The sequence below is a fragment of the Panthera uncia genome, unplaced genomic scaffold (genome assembly GCF_023721935.1).
Source record: "Panthera uncia isolate 11264 unplaced genomic scaffold, Puncia_PCG_1.0 HiC_scaffold_428, whole genome shotgun sequence".
Classification (NCBI taxonomy): Eukaryota; Metazoa; Chordata; class Mammalia; order Carnivora; family Felidae; genus Panthera; species Panthera uncia.
Window position 1 is genome coordinate 20867 of NW_026059570.1, and position 12435 is coordinate 33301.

Below are 12435 nucleotides of genomic sequence, written 5' to 3' on the forward strand. Positions count from 1 at the left end.
GAATATCCCTTGGTCCTCTGTGGGGCTGCCGCAGTGCCCCTGGGCACCCTGGGCACACAGTTTGGTATCCACAGGTCTGGGGTAAGTCCTTGCCTAAGTATTTCTGACACACTCATTTTGAGATTTTAACGTAAGGAAGGGTTGAGGACCACAGGTCTGGGGTGCGGGCCAGGAGCTGAATGGCCAGGTTGCAGATCACACACAGCTCTGCTCTCCCCAGCAGGGCTGCAGGGGACTCCAATGCTGGGCCAACTCACACTGCCACCAGCAGCGACCGAGAGTTCCTAATGCTCCACATCCTTACTGTTTACTTGAAGACTTTAAAGTTTTTACCACCTTGGGGAGGGTAAAATAGTACCACCTAGTGGTTTAATTTGCATTTCCATGATTACAAATGAGGTTATGCATTTTCATATTTTTATTAACCGTTCACCTTTCCATTTCTGTGTAGTTTCTACTCAAGGCTTTTTTTTCCATTTTTCAACAGAGTGTTTCCCCCCGCCCCCACCTTTACTAATTTGTCAGTTATATGCATGGCAAATATCTTCCCCCAGTATTTATGGTTTGTCTTTTCACACATTTTACAGTGTCTTTTGAAAACATAAGGTCTCATTTTCTAAAGGACAGGTTCCTGTTCCCTTACTATTTGTTACTAATAAGTATGGCAAATATTTTCTCCTGGTTTGTTGCTCTCCCCGCCGCTCCAATCTTTTAGTGATGTCTTTTGATCAAGTAATGTCCTTAGTTTTAGGTCCAGTGACTAATCCCTTGCTCTCTGGCCAGGACTTTTGTGTCTCATTTAAGATCCTTCCCTTCTTCAAGGTCATAAAGCTATTCTGTATTTTCTTCCAAAAGTTCAAAAGTTTTGCCTTTTACATTTAAGTCCCTTAATCTACATGAAATTGATTTTTGTGTGTGGAATGAAGTACAGATCTGTTTTAATTATTTTCTATATAAATAATCAATATCCCTAGCACTATGCAATGAATTGCCCCTCCTTTCCTGCTGATATCAAGTGCCAAGTCCATCATAAATCATATTGACAGAAGTGTGCCTGTCTCTAGACTATCCCATAATGCGCCACAGATGTTAAGGTACTGAAGTGAGGGGCAGTTCCCCTGAGAAAGAAGGGGTAACTTGTATCATCTAAACCTTATTCATTGTTATTTAAGCTTTGAACTATCTGCATCAAACAGAATGTGAGTACTGACGGCAATCTATTAAATGAAAATGTCATACTTTGTAGGAAAGGAGCAAATCCATATTGATTTTGAAATTTAGCCAGTGAATATATAAAACCTTTATATGAGTAATATATGTAATTACTGAGGAAAATATAGATAAACCCAAAAAGTAGAAAAAGAAAAAAGTTATACCTTTCCTCTCCCACCCCCAAAACTTAGGGAAGTTCAGGACCTCCAAATCTTGCTCATTGTTCCCCACTGGGCCCCTTGAAGTCTTTAACACATGTTTTACTCATCAGGGTGTGGGTCTCAAGCTAGGATCTGGTCTTCTACCCTGGTGAACTTGGCTCAACCAAAAGGACTCCATCTGGCCAGGCTGGTGATCACCCATGCTTCCTCTTCCTTAGCTTTCCCTGGGTTCTAAGTATTTTCTCTGTTGTTGGCAGGGTGTTTTATGTCATAAGAAATCTTGGGGTCAAAAGGGTTAGGCAACCACTGTCCCTTAGTTGATGTATATAGTCAGTCTTATTTCTGATGTTTCACTTCAGCCTCCTTTGCCTGGGTTAAAAGCTAGTCTCTTATTACTATAGCTATCCACAGTCTCAAGCAAATTACAGAGACTAAGAATCAGCATAAGGAAAAACATACATGCTCAGCAATCAATCTCTTTTAAGACTGCTTGCTTAGCAGAATATGTCTGTCCAGGAGCAAAACTCAAATGCACACATTTTATGAGTATTACAACCAGAAAAAAAAAAAACCTCTTCAATCTTTAAATAGATTCTGTTTTCTGAACAACATATGTATAAAATACAGGTAAAATTTTTTTCTGGATTTTATCCATTGAGCATCTTTGTCTATTAAGATGTAGATAAAAGGAACTTAACTTCTTAAGTCATCATAAGTTATACTCTGGGTCTCCAAGTAGAAAATTAATAAATTTTACATTCCTTTTCCCAACTAAAATTCAAACCAATATTCAGTAAAAAAAAAATTTCTTTTTGCTAACTTTCCCTCCCTTCCCTTTTTCCCTTTCTGCCATCCTTCCTTCCTTCCAACATTTATTCAGAACCTATGCATTTAGGTACCAAATTGCTGGAATATCAAGGCCTCGTTAAAACTTAGGAAAACTGGTGGTTTTATTTATATGCAAGTTTTGTATAAAAACAAGTCTAGTGCTTTAAAGGACAACTTGTAGAGCCATTGAGTTGATTCAGCTCAAGAAAGTGAACAGAAATCAGCTCAGGCAGAGTGACCACCACAGTCGCCCTAGATAAGAGGGATCCCCCAGGAGATTATTCTAGTTCCAGAGTCAGAAAAGGAAAACCTGGTTTCATTCAGGAAAAAGATTATCTCACACTCTATTCTCAGAGAAGAAATACTGTAGGCTTTTTGGAAAGCCTAAAGAAGAAATTAATGAGGAAATATTCCTAATTTTGTAGCTATTAGCAAAAATAAAAAAGCAGTACTAACATGGAGTTATCAGTGTGGCCTAGATTTTCTTAAAACTCAGTTGTGACTGAGATATGAGACTACATTGAGTGACTTTTATTATGAATCAAATAAGAAAAGAAAAATGTTTCTTGGATATATTGTTTCTTTTCCTCTGTATGTGGACCCTCATGTTCTTATTGGTTAACAAAATGAATGAACCAAATGTTTTGAGGGTGTCTTCTTGCCTTCATGTAAAGTAACCTGATCTTTTACTTGAATGTTTAAAAGCCACCTCAGCCTAAAACATTACTTAAAATAAATAATGGTATTATTATTCACTATTTTGAATAGTAGGTTCAGTAATCTGCCAAAGTCACCAGCTGGACAACGGCACAGCCAGGATTAAAAGCCCAGTGGCCTGACTCCAGAGCCTGGGCATCAAGTATTCTGTACTATGCAGAGCAGAACTGCAGCAAATCAGAAAATGAAAAACCTGATAAAAAGACTGCTTTTCCTAACTTTCTGGACTTCTACAGGAGTTCAAGGAAATGTAAGCAGAAGCCAAGTAGATAGAAGCCAGGGAAGCTCCTTCAAAGGGGGCTGATTCAGTTGACAGATGTGCACTTTTGCCATTTCATTTTCTTCCAGCTTGGAATACAGATATGATGGCTGGAGTGCTAAGAGCATCTTGTGACTATGAGCAGACTTTTGGCATGTAAGCCAGCACTAAGGAGAGCAGGAAGAAGGTGGGAAGAAGCCTGGGCTCTTTGTGACCACAGGATTGCCAAACTAGTGCTAAACTATTTAGTTTTGGGTCTCTTTTATGTTTAAGCCACTCCTACTTGAGTTTTCTGTAAAATGTAGCCAAATTGTAAGTGATATAGTCTCTTAGGTATTTTTTTTTCATATTTTTAAATGTTTACTTATTTTGAGAAAGAGAGAAAGAGAGCACAAGCACAGGAGAAGGGCAGAGAGAAAGGTTGAAAGGAGAATCTCAAGCAGTTCTGTGCTGTGAGGACAGAGCCCAATATGGGGCTCGATCTCATGAACTTAGGATCATGACCTGAGCCAAAATTAAGAGTTGGACACTTAACTGACTGAGCCCCCAGGTACCCCATATACTGTCTTATATAATTTTTTAACTTTTAATTATCCTCAATACTTTCCAAAAATTTACAAGAACTATTAATACATTCTATTCTAGCAGCACCGGGGTGGCTCAGTCAGTTAAATGTTCAACTTTGGCTCAGGTCATGATCTTACAGTTTTTAAGCACCACATCAGGTTCTCTGCTGCCAGCACGGAGCCTGCTTCAGATCCTCTGTCCCCTTGCCTCTCTGCCTTCCCAGCTTGCACTCTCTCTCTTTCAAAAATAAACATTTAAAAATAAACAAATTTTATTCTAATTCACAATAACCTCCTTTCTGCCTCACATTTATTCTTCTCTGCAGTTCATCCCTACTAGTCTTATATTCATGTCTTTGTGAATTCACAGCATACTCTTAATAGAAAACAGTGGAACATCAGTAAAGGTGGAAATGAACAGTAAATGAAAAGTCAACAGCCTGTGATATAAAAGGGAAAAAAGATATTGAGAAATTAAAGGTAAGAAATTTGTCTAGGATCACCAGTCCAGCAATTGATGAAACCAGAGCCCAGACCTAAAGGCTCCTTTATGATGTTGGTCTTAAAGGGAACCACTGATAGTGAACAGGCAAGAAGGAAGTGGAAAAAGCTTCCAGTTGAGGGTGACTGGTTTCACAAAAAGCCTTGAGGGAGAAGGAAGGAGATAGATGGTACTTACTTACAGACCATCAGAAGCCATGAGAGTGAGGGGGCATTTTAAGAAAAACAGACCTTGGCGCAGTACTAAGCAGACCTGGTGCTAAGAACTAAAGGGAGGAGTAAAATCATGAAATAAGTAGGCTAGAGGTGTCTCTCAACCACCAGCATAGGGAAGATGGGAAGAAGAGGGTGGGGAAACAGACTAACAAGCAGGGTATTCAGACTGGCCTGTCAAAGCACACAGTTGCAGGTTTTATTACCAAGTCATGCAACATTCATCCCTGACCCCGACCCTGGCTATGAAGAATGTTCAGGCTCCTCATTATTTTTTTTTTCAGTATTTTTAGAGCATTTATAACATACATATTACTCCTATAATCATTCTCCTCTCAAATATTTATTAAAATGTCTATAGAACTTTAAGGATATTTGGTCCTCTCCCCAAACTCATCATTATACATAAGGACTGGGAAGAAATATATGATGCATGCTTATTACTCAGAGATTTGTGTTAGACAAGCAATCATAGCCAGTTGATAAGGTGAAGGCTAGGAACAGCCATAATACCTAGGACTTGGAGATCTACAAATCCTAACCGTGTGCCAGGTGAAGATTCTTTCCTGTCTTACTTACGGCTACTCTCTATCTTTTCATCATAAAAGCGTCCCAACCAATGTGTAACAAGTTACCTGGAGACATCCAGACTTCAGAAGGCTAATTCTATTTCTTGAGGAATATAGTCATAAACTTCAAAACTATACATACTAATTGGCTGTCAAGGAAGCTGTCTCCAGCCCTCTATATGTAACATCCTTGGCAAAGTCCTTAAATTCCTCAGTCAGTAAGAAAACGAGACTTTTCGGTTTCTTCCATCGGGCCTGATTGTAATAATATGATAACCACAAGTAGATTCTTCTCTTCAAACCAAAGCTAATATGAATTTTTCTCCCACAAGCCCAAACATTTCCACTCCAATTCCAATCTGCATCAGTGCCTTTAACTTTAAGGAGAAATGAGGGGCATCTGGCTGGCTCGGCCAGTGGAGGGTATGATTCTTAATCTCAGGGTTGTGAGTTTGAGCCTCACATTGGGTGTATTCATCTTAAAAATAAAATCTTAAAAAAAAAACTTTAGGGAGAAATGAGAGGAATGGAATTTGAGATGCAGGCATTAAAGATATAAGTAGGGGCGCCTGGGTGGCTCAGTTGGGTTAAGCATCCGACTTTGGCTCAGGTCATAATCTCACAGTCTGTGAGTTCAAGCCCCACGTTGGGCTCTGTGCTGACAGCTCACAGCCTGGAGCCTGCTTCAGAGTATGTATTTCCCCCTCTCTCTGGCCCTCCCCTGCTCATGCTCTGTGTCTGTCTCTCGATAATAAATAAATGTTAAAAAAAAATTTTTTTAAAGATATAAGTAAAATCTCAGGAAGGAAAAGATGCTTTGTTTTTAATGACTGATGGCTTTTCCTGAGATAAGTAAGGGTGGCTGGAAAACTTCTAATGCCTAGTTATATGCAGTTGGCCTGCCAGATGTTATTTAACCACTAGCCCATCTCATGCTTCCCTCCAATTCACCTTATGCCACATCCCCAATTCAACATTATCCAGTATCCACAGGGCCAGGGTGGGGAGTAGGGGAAGAGGAGTTCAGGAAGGGAAAGAGAATGTAACAGGTAGCCAACCAGGATGAGGCTCAGGAAAGGTAAGGTTGTCTGCTTTGCACATTATTTGGCCATTTCTTTCAACTGAAAACCAAGGTATCCTTTTTAGTACACACCAAATGATCCCACAACAAAATGGCTATGTCAGAACAACAAAATGTAATGTCACAGGCTCTTCTCAGGGTTATTCCTTCTTAAAAGCACATTCTAAGTTCTAACTCCGTATCTTCAACAACCTGCTTTCAGATCCATGTTTCAATTTCCTAAGGTAAAACTATGACTCTAAGGACAAAGCTTTTTCTACCACATTTCGTGAGGAAATAAAAAGTATAAATCTGAAAATACCTTGATTCAGTCTTGGTTAAAATTAAAGAGAGAACACATGAGTAATGAAGGTACTGAGTGAGAAATTTTGAGAAAAATAACTTCGATAGAAGTTATTTAAGAATCTGGAAATGATTGGGGTGCCTGGGTGGCTCAGTCAGTTAAGCATCCAACTTTGGCACAGGTCATGATATCACAGTTCATGAGTTCGAGCCCCCCATCAGGCTCTGTGCTGACAGCTCAGAGCCTGGAGCCTGCTTCAGATTCTGTCCCTCCCTCACTCTCACTCTGTCTCTCTCTCTCTCTCAAAGATAAATAAAGATTAAAAAAATTAAAAAAAAAGAATTCAGGAAGGATCAAAAATATGACAAGTTGAGAAGTAGTTTCATTTGGGAGTCTTAAGAGCACACTGAACAAAGAATACTCAAACAACAGGCACAAATTTCTGCTTTAAGTTTAAATTTGCACATGCTCTGCCTCTTGTCAAACTAATAAGTAGCTCTTAAATGTTGGGTAAGTAATGTCAGGGAACCTCTGTAGTATGTTATTTCAAACTATAAAGAGTTGGGGCACTTGGCTGACTTAGTAGAGCATGAGAATCTTGATCTCGGGGTTGTGAGTTCAAGCCCTACATTGGGCAAAGAGCTTACTTAACTAAAAAAAGATGCAAACTATAAAGGCTTTAACCTCGAACCTTAAAACTATGTTATGTTTGTTATAGGAAACTGAATTTCTTAGAATGTATTTTATAAACAAAGTGTTGTTTACATAAAGATGTAAACTATGTTTGACAGAGAAAATTGATTTTGCTCACCTGCCTTGTTATAATTAACCCAATGTCTATGTTCTCACTATCCATGTTATATATAATTAACCTCAGCAATATACAAACTATGTAGAATCTCATGCTAGTCAAGAAAAATACCTAGACTCACATACTAAGACATTTTTCTCCCAATTAGATAGCATTTACAGCAGATTCACTTTAAAGAGCCCAAAGCATAATGTCATTGTTCTCCATACTTGTCAAACTGTTTGCCCAGATGAACAATATATCGTTCTATTAAGAGAGCTGTTTGCCCAGATGAGCAAAGTGTTTGTCCTGATAAATTGATTTGCAAGAATTTTCTAAAGCAAACAGTGAAGTTATTTATTAAATTACTGCCTAATCTTCCTGAGCAAGATAATTTCCTGGAGCAAAGAGTTAAGTCATGTTGACACGGGTGGGCTCAATTCTAATATGCCCCATTCCATGTGTAAATAACAAATGGTTAGGGGCTCCAGGGTGGCTCAGTCCAACCTGGTTGAGAGTCCAACTTTGATTTTAGCTCAGGTCATAATCCCAGAGTCATGGAATCGAGCCCCACGTCAGGCACCATGCTAAGCGTGGGACCTGCTTAAGATTCTGTCTCTGTCTCTGTCTCTCGGTTTCTCTCTCTCTGCCTTTTTCTCCCACTTGAGCATGCTTTCCCCCCTCTCTCTAATAGTAAATAAATAACAAATGGTTAAGGAGAAAAAACATGATTGAAATAGAGGGAAGTTCAACCATAGAATTTTAGAATTTGGTGAGGAGTCTAAGCTCATATGTTCACTGTAGAAGACATTGAGACCCAGAGAATTTAGATAACATACCTAAGTTCATATAGCAAGTTAGAGTGTGGAACACAGAATATAGATATTTGCTCTGAATCCAATACTATTTCCATTACATAGCTCAGCTCCTGCTTTGAAATGGACCTTTAAACATAGAGAAATGTAGATCGTTTTTCATGATAGCTGTAAATGGTACCTGGGATCACAAGCATCTCTACAAATGTAATACAGAGATTCAGGCAAAGGCACAGCATTTGCAAAGTTATCAACTCAACACATCTTACATACTTCACAGTGAAAAAATTTTTAAACTTAAGACTATGAAGTTTTACTCATTTTAAATTTATTTTATGTCAGTAAAGATTACACTTATACTTTGGCAAAAATGTCCATTTCACCATTTGTTCTTCTGCACTATATTTGGAACCTATTAACATGGGCCCTCATGTCAACTCGTACTAGTAAAGAACTCTGACTCGTGTTCCCATGTCAAAACTGTCCCCAATGAAACACTATATAAAAATGTGATTGGGGCGCCTGGGTGGTGCAGTCGGTTAAGCGTCCGACTTCAGCCAGGTCACGATCTCGCGGTCCGTGAGTTCGAACCCCGCGTCAGGCTCTGGGCTGATGGCTCGGAGCCTGGAGCCTGTTTCCGATTCTGTGTCTCCCTCTCTCTCTGCCCCTCCCCCGTTCATGCTCTGTCTCTCTCTGTCCCAAAAATAAATTAAAAACGTTGAAAAAAAAAATTTAAAAAAAAAAAATGTGATTAATTTTTGCTCTTCATTTTTATAAGTCATTCAGTAAGTGTCTAATTTAGACAACACATTGGTTTTATGCTTAATGGATGAAATAGTGGAAAGATTTATAATACATCAAAAAGCCAAAAAGCTTCCTACTGTTTAAAGCTCTGTGGTCCAATATGGGAGCCATTGGCCCCATGTGGACATTTACATTTACATTAATTACAATTAAATAAAATCTGGAGGTGCCTAGGTGGCTCAGTCAGTTAAGCATCCAATGCTTGATTTTGGCTCGGGTCATGATCTCAAGATTCATGGGATTGAGCCCCATGTCAGGCTCTGCACTGACAGCATGGAGCCTGCTGTCTCTCTCTACTACTCTCTCTGCCCCTCCCCGCACATGCTTGCACATACTCTCTCTCTCTAATAAACTTTAAAAAAATTAAATAAAATCTAAAAATCAATTCTTTAGTCACATATTTAGATTTCTACAGTAGAAATCTATGCAGGGGCACCTGAGTGGCTCAGTCGGTTAAGTGTCCGACTTCAGCTCAAGTCATGATCTCATGGTTTGTGAGCTCGAGCCCCACATCGGGCTCTGTGCTGATAGCTTGGAGCCTAGAGCTTGCTTCAGATTCTCTGTCTCCCTCTCTATGCACCTCCCCCACTCGTGCTCTGTCTATCAAAAATAAATAAACATTTAAAAAAAAGAGAGTCGCCTGGGTGGCTCAGTCTTAAGTGTCCAACTTTGGCTCAGGTCATGATAGCATGGTTCTTGAGTTCGAGCCCCATGTCAGGCTCTGTGCTGACAGCTTAGAGCCTGGAGACTGCTTTGAATTCTGTGTCTTCCTCTCTCTCTGTCCCTCCCCCACTCACCTCTATCTCTCTCCTTCTCAAAATTATATAAACATTAAAAAAATTTTAATAAATAAAAAAGAAATCTATGCATACTTTCAGCAATTTTGGAAGTATGTCTTATTTGGCCACTCTATTACAGAATGTACATAGTCCTAGTAAATGAGTATCATTAAATAAACCATAAAGCAAGGTTTTATTAGTCAGGATAGGGTAACACAGGAATAAGCAACTACGAAATCTTAGTGTCCTAAGACAACAAAGGTTCATTTGTTCTATCCCATAGTTCAAAGTAGATGTTTCTGGTCAGGTGGTTCTCTTGGCTACATCCCCTTGGAACTGTGATTTAGAGAAGTAGGCTCCCCTGAATTCACCTCAACAATAATGAGAGGAGGGGGGATTTTACTAGATGTTTGGGAGCTAGGTCTGGAAGTGCCACACAACACTTCTCTCCATAATACCCTGGCCATAAGTAGTCTTCTGGTCCCACATAGATGTAAAGGGGTTGAGACAGGCTATTTTCCTATAAATCCCAGAAGAAATGAAATGATGGGTTGAGTACAGATGGCTGTCTTTGCATGAAAAGTCAGTCAACATTCAGACCTCATCACACAAACAGACGAATCTCAAGATTTTATAAGGAGATGGTATCGCTATTCAAAACTATTGGTGGCCCCACAAGGAAGGACTATACACCTCTGCCACACTGACGCCAGACTTGGCTGCATGACCTGCGGTGCCCCTCTGTGCACACCCCAGAGTGACCATGTGACTTGGTTTGTAAAATGTGTGTGGCATGACATGTGCCACTTTCAAGCAGAAGCTTTAAGATCCACTGTAGGTTTTCACTGTGGGATTTTTCCCCCTCTGCTAAATGATAAGCAAAGTCTCAGAGAGGGGCTGCTCCCGTGGCTCATGTCTCAGAATGGCAACGACATGGAATAAGTCTTAGTTACCTATAACAGATGTAGAGCGTGAGGGACAAACCTCTGCAAGCCCCTGAAACTTTGAGGGTGGTTTGTTACCACAGCATAACTTAGCTTCAGTGACTACTAAAGTGACTACTAAAATATCAAAACCATAGCACTGGATGCGGCTCTTTAGAAGCATTATAAATTATGGGGCACCTGGGTGGCTCAGTTGGTTAAGCGTCCGACTTCGGCTCAGGTCATGATCTCAGGTTTGTGAGTTTGAGCCCCACATCGGGCCCTGTGCTGACAGCTTGGAGCCTGGAGCCTGCTTTGGATTCTGTGTCTCCCTCTCTCTCTGACCCTCCCCTGCTCACACTCTCTCTCGCTCTCTCAAAAGTAAATAAACATTAAAAAAAAAAGCATTATAAATTAAGAATAGCAATTCCTTGGTTTGTGATTAATAATAAAACATTCTTGTGACTGGCAGAGAATATGACAAAAGCAGTAATTTAAATTAGGTATGACCTTTACTTTGGCCTTTTTTACTTGTCATATTCCTTCCTAGGTCTTGGGGAAGGGACTCTACCAGTGGCTTAGAGACGTGAAGTCCCTGCTTTCCTGCCAGGTAGTGAAGGCTATGGAAGGGGCGAGGCACCTGGGGGTAGTTCTGCTCCTCTGTTCTCTGGCACTATTAGTTCAGGCACATGCAAAGGTAAAAACACCTCCATCTGGACAGAGCTTATATATAAAACCATGTTTGTAACAACTAACAAATAAACTTCTGGAATTCAACAAATCATGTTGAAAAATACAAATTGGTTCTGCCAGAATTAGCTGATAGGAACAAAGCTGACATTCTAATATATAACTCTATCAATGTAACTTAACTAACTTGACCTAACTGTTCTATTAAACCATAAAACACATTTCATGAAGAAAATTTAGATTTCATAAACTGCACATAACAATGAAAATCAAGAAAGCAAAAGTTATAAAAATTGAACTTTCTAATTCATTTACCTGTTTTCCAAAGTTTCAGGTAAAAAGGAATCCTCTGCAAAAGGATTCCTGTTATCCTCCTTTTGTTTTTCTGAAGTCTAAGTTCCTTTGATGCTATTTTAAGCAACTTCTCATTAGGTCCTCACCTAGGACGGAAAACAGTCATCTGCCATATAACATTTTAGTCTTAGTCAATTACTGACTATTCAAGGCCATACAGTAGCAAGGAATCAGTATGCCAAGAAACCAAATCAATAAATGTTTTCTCCTTGCAAGGCACTGCATTAGATACCAACACAACTTAAACACTTTACAGTTACTTAAAATGTCCTCTTTCTTCAACAGTCCTGATTATGATCATCAACATTGCTCTTTTTTTTTTAAAGGTTTTATCTCTACACCCGACATGGGGCTCAAACCCACAACCCCAAAATTGAGAGTCACATCCTCCACCAACTGAGCCAGCCAGGTGCCCCAAGATGCTAAACCATCATATCTCATCTTTCAGCATGTCATAATCCTTTCCTGTTTAAGCAAGCTCTACACCCAATGTGGGGCTTGAACTCACAACCCTGAGATCGAGAGTCACGTGCTCTACCAACTGAGCCAGCCAGGCACCCCCAATACTGCTCTTTTAAAACTAACAGCAAGATGGCTTAACAGCCTGTAAAATTATGAAAAAATAAGAAATTAACACACATTTTTCCAACCCATTGGATAAATAAAGCACTGTGAATGATATTCACCAAATTTCACGATAAATCATAACACTTTTAACTCTCCGTCCTTTCCAACCCTTTTTCTCAAAACAACTTTTAAAACTCTTATGAATAGGAATACTACAAATCTCCTTATGTCAGTAAACATTTTCTATACACAGTGGCAGACAGTGTGAGACTGCAGACAGCCTTGTCCTTGGAAATGAATCATCTACTCAAAACAGTAATTTG

General features: G+C 39.5%; 1 non-coding gene across 1 annotated transcript; it reads right to left on the bottom strand.

Annotated features, from left to right (window-relative positions):
- Positions 1-12028: 12028 nt before the first annotated feature.
- TRNAE-CUC (transfer RNA glutamic acid (anticodon CUC)) lies at positions 12029-12101 on the bottom strand. The gene has a single exon. It is a non-coding gene; the product is annotated as a tRNA-Glu (tRNA).
- Between the last annotated feature and the right edge of the window lie 334 nt (positions 12102-12435).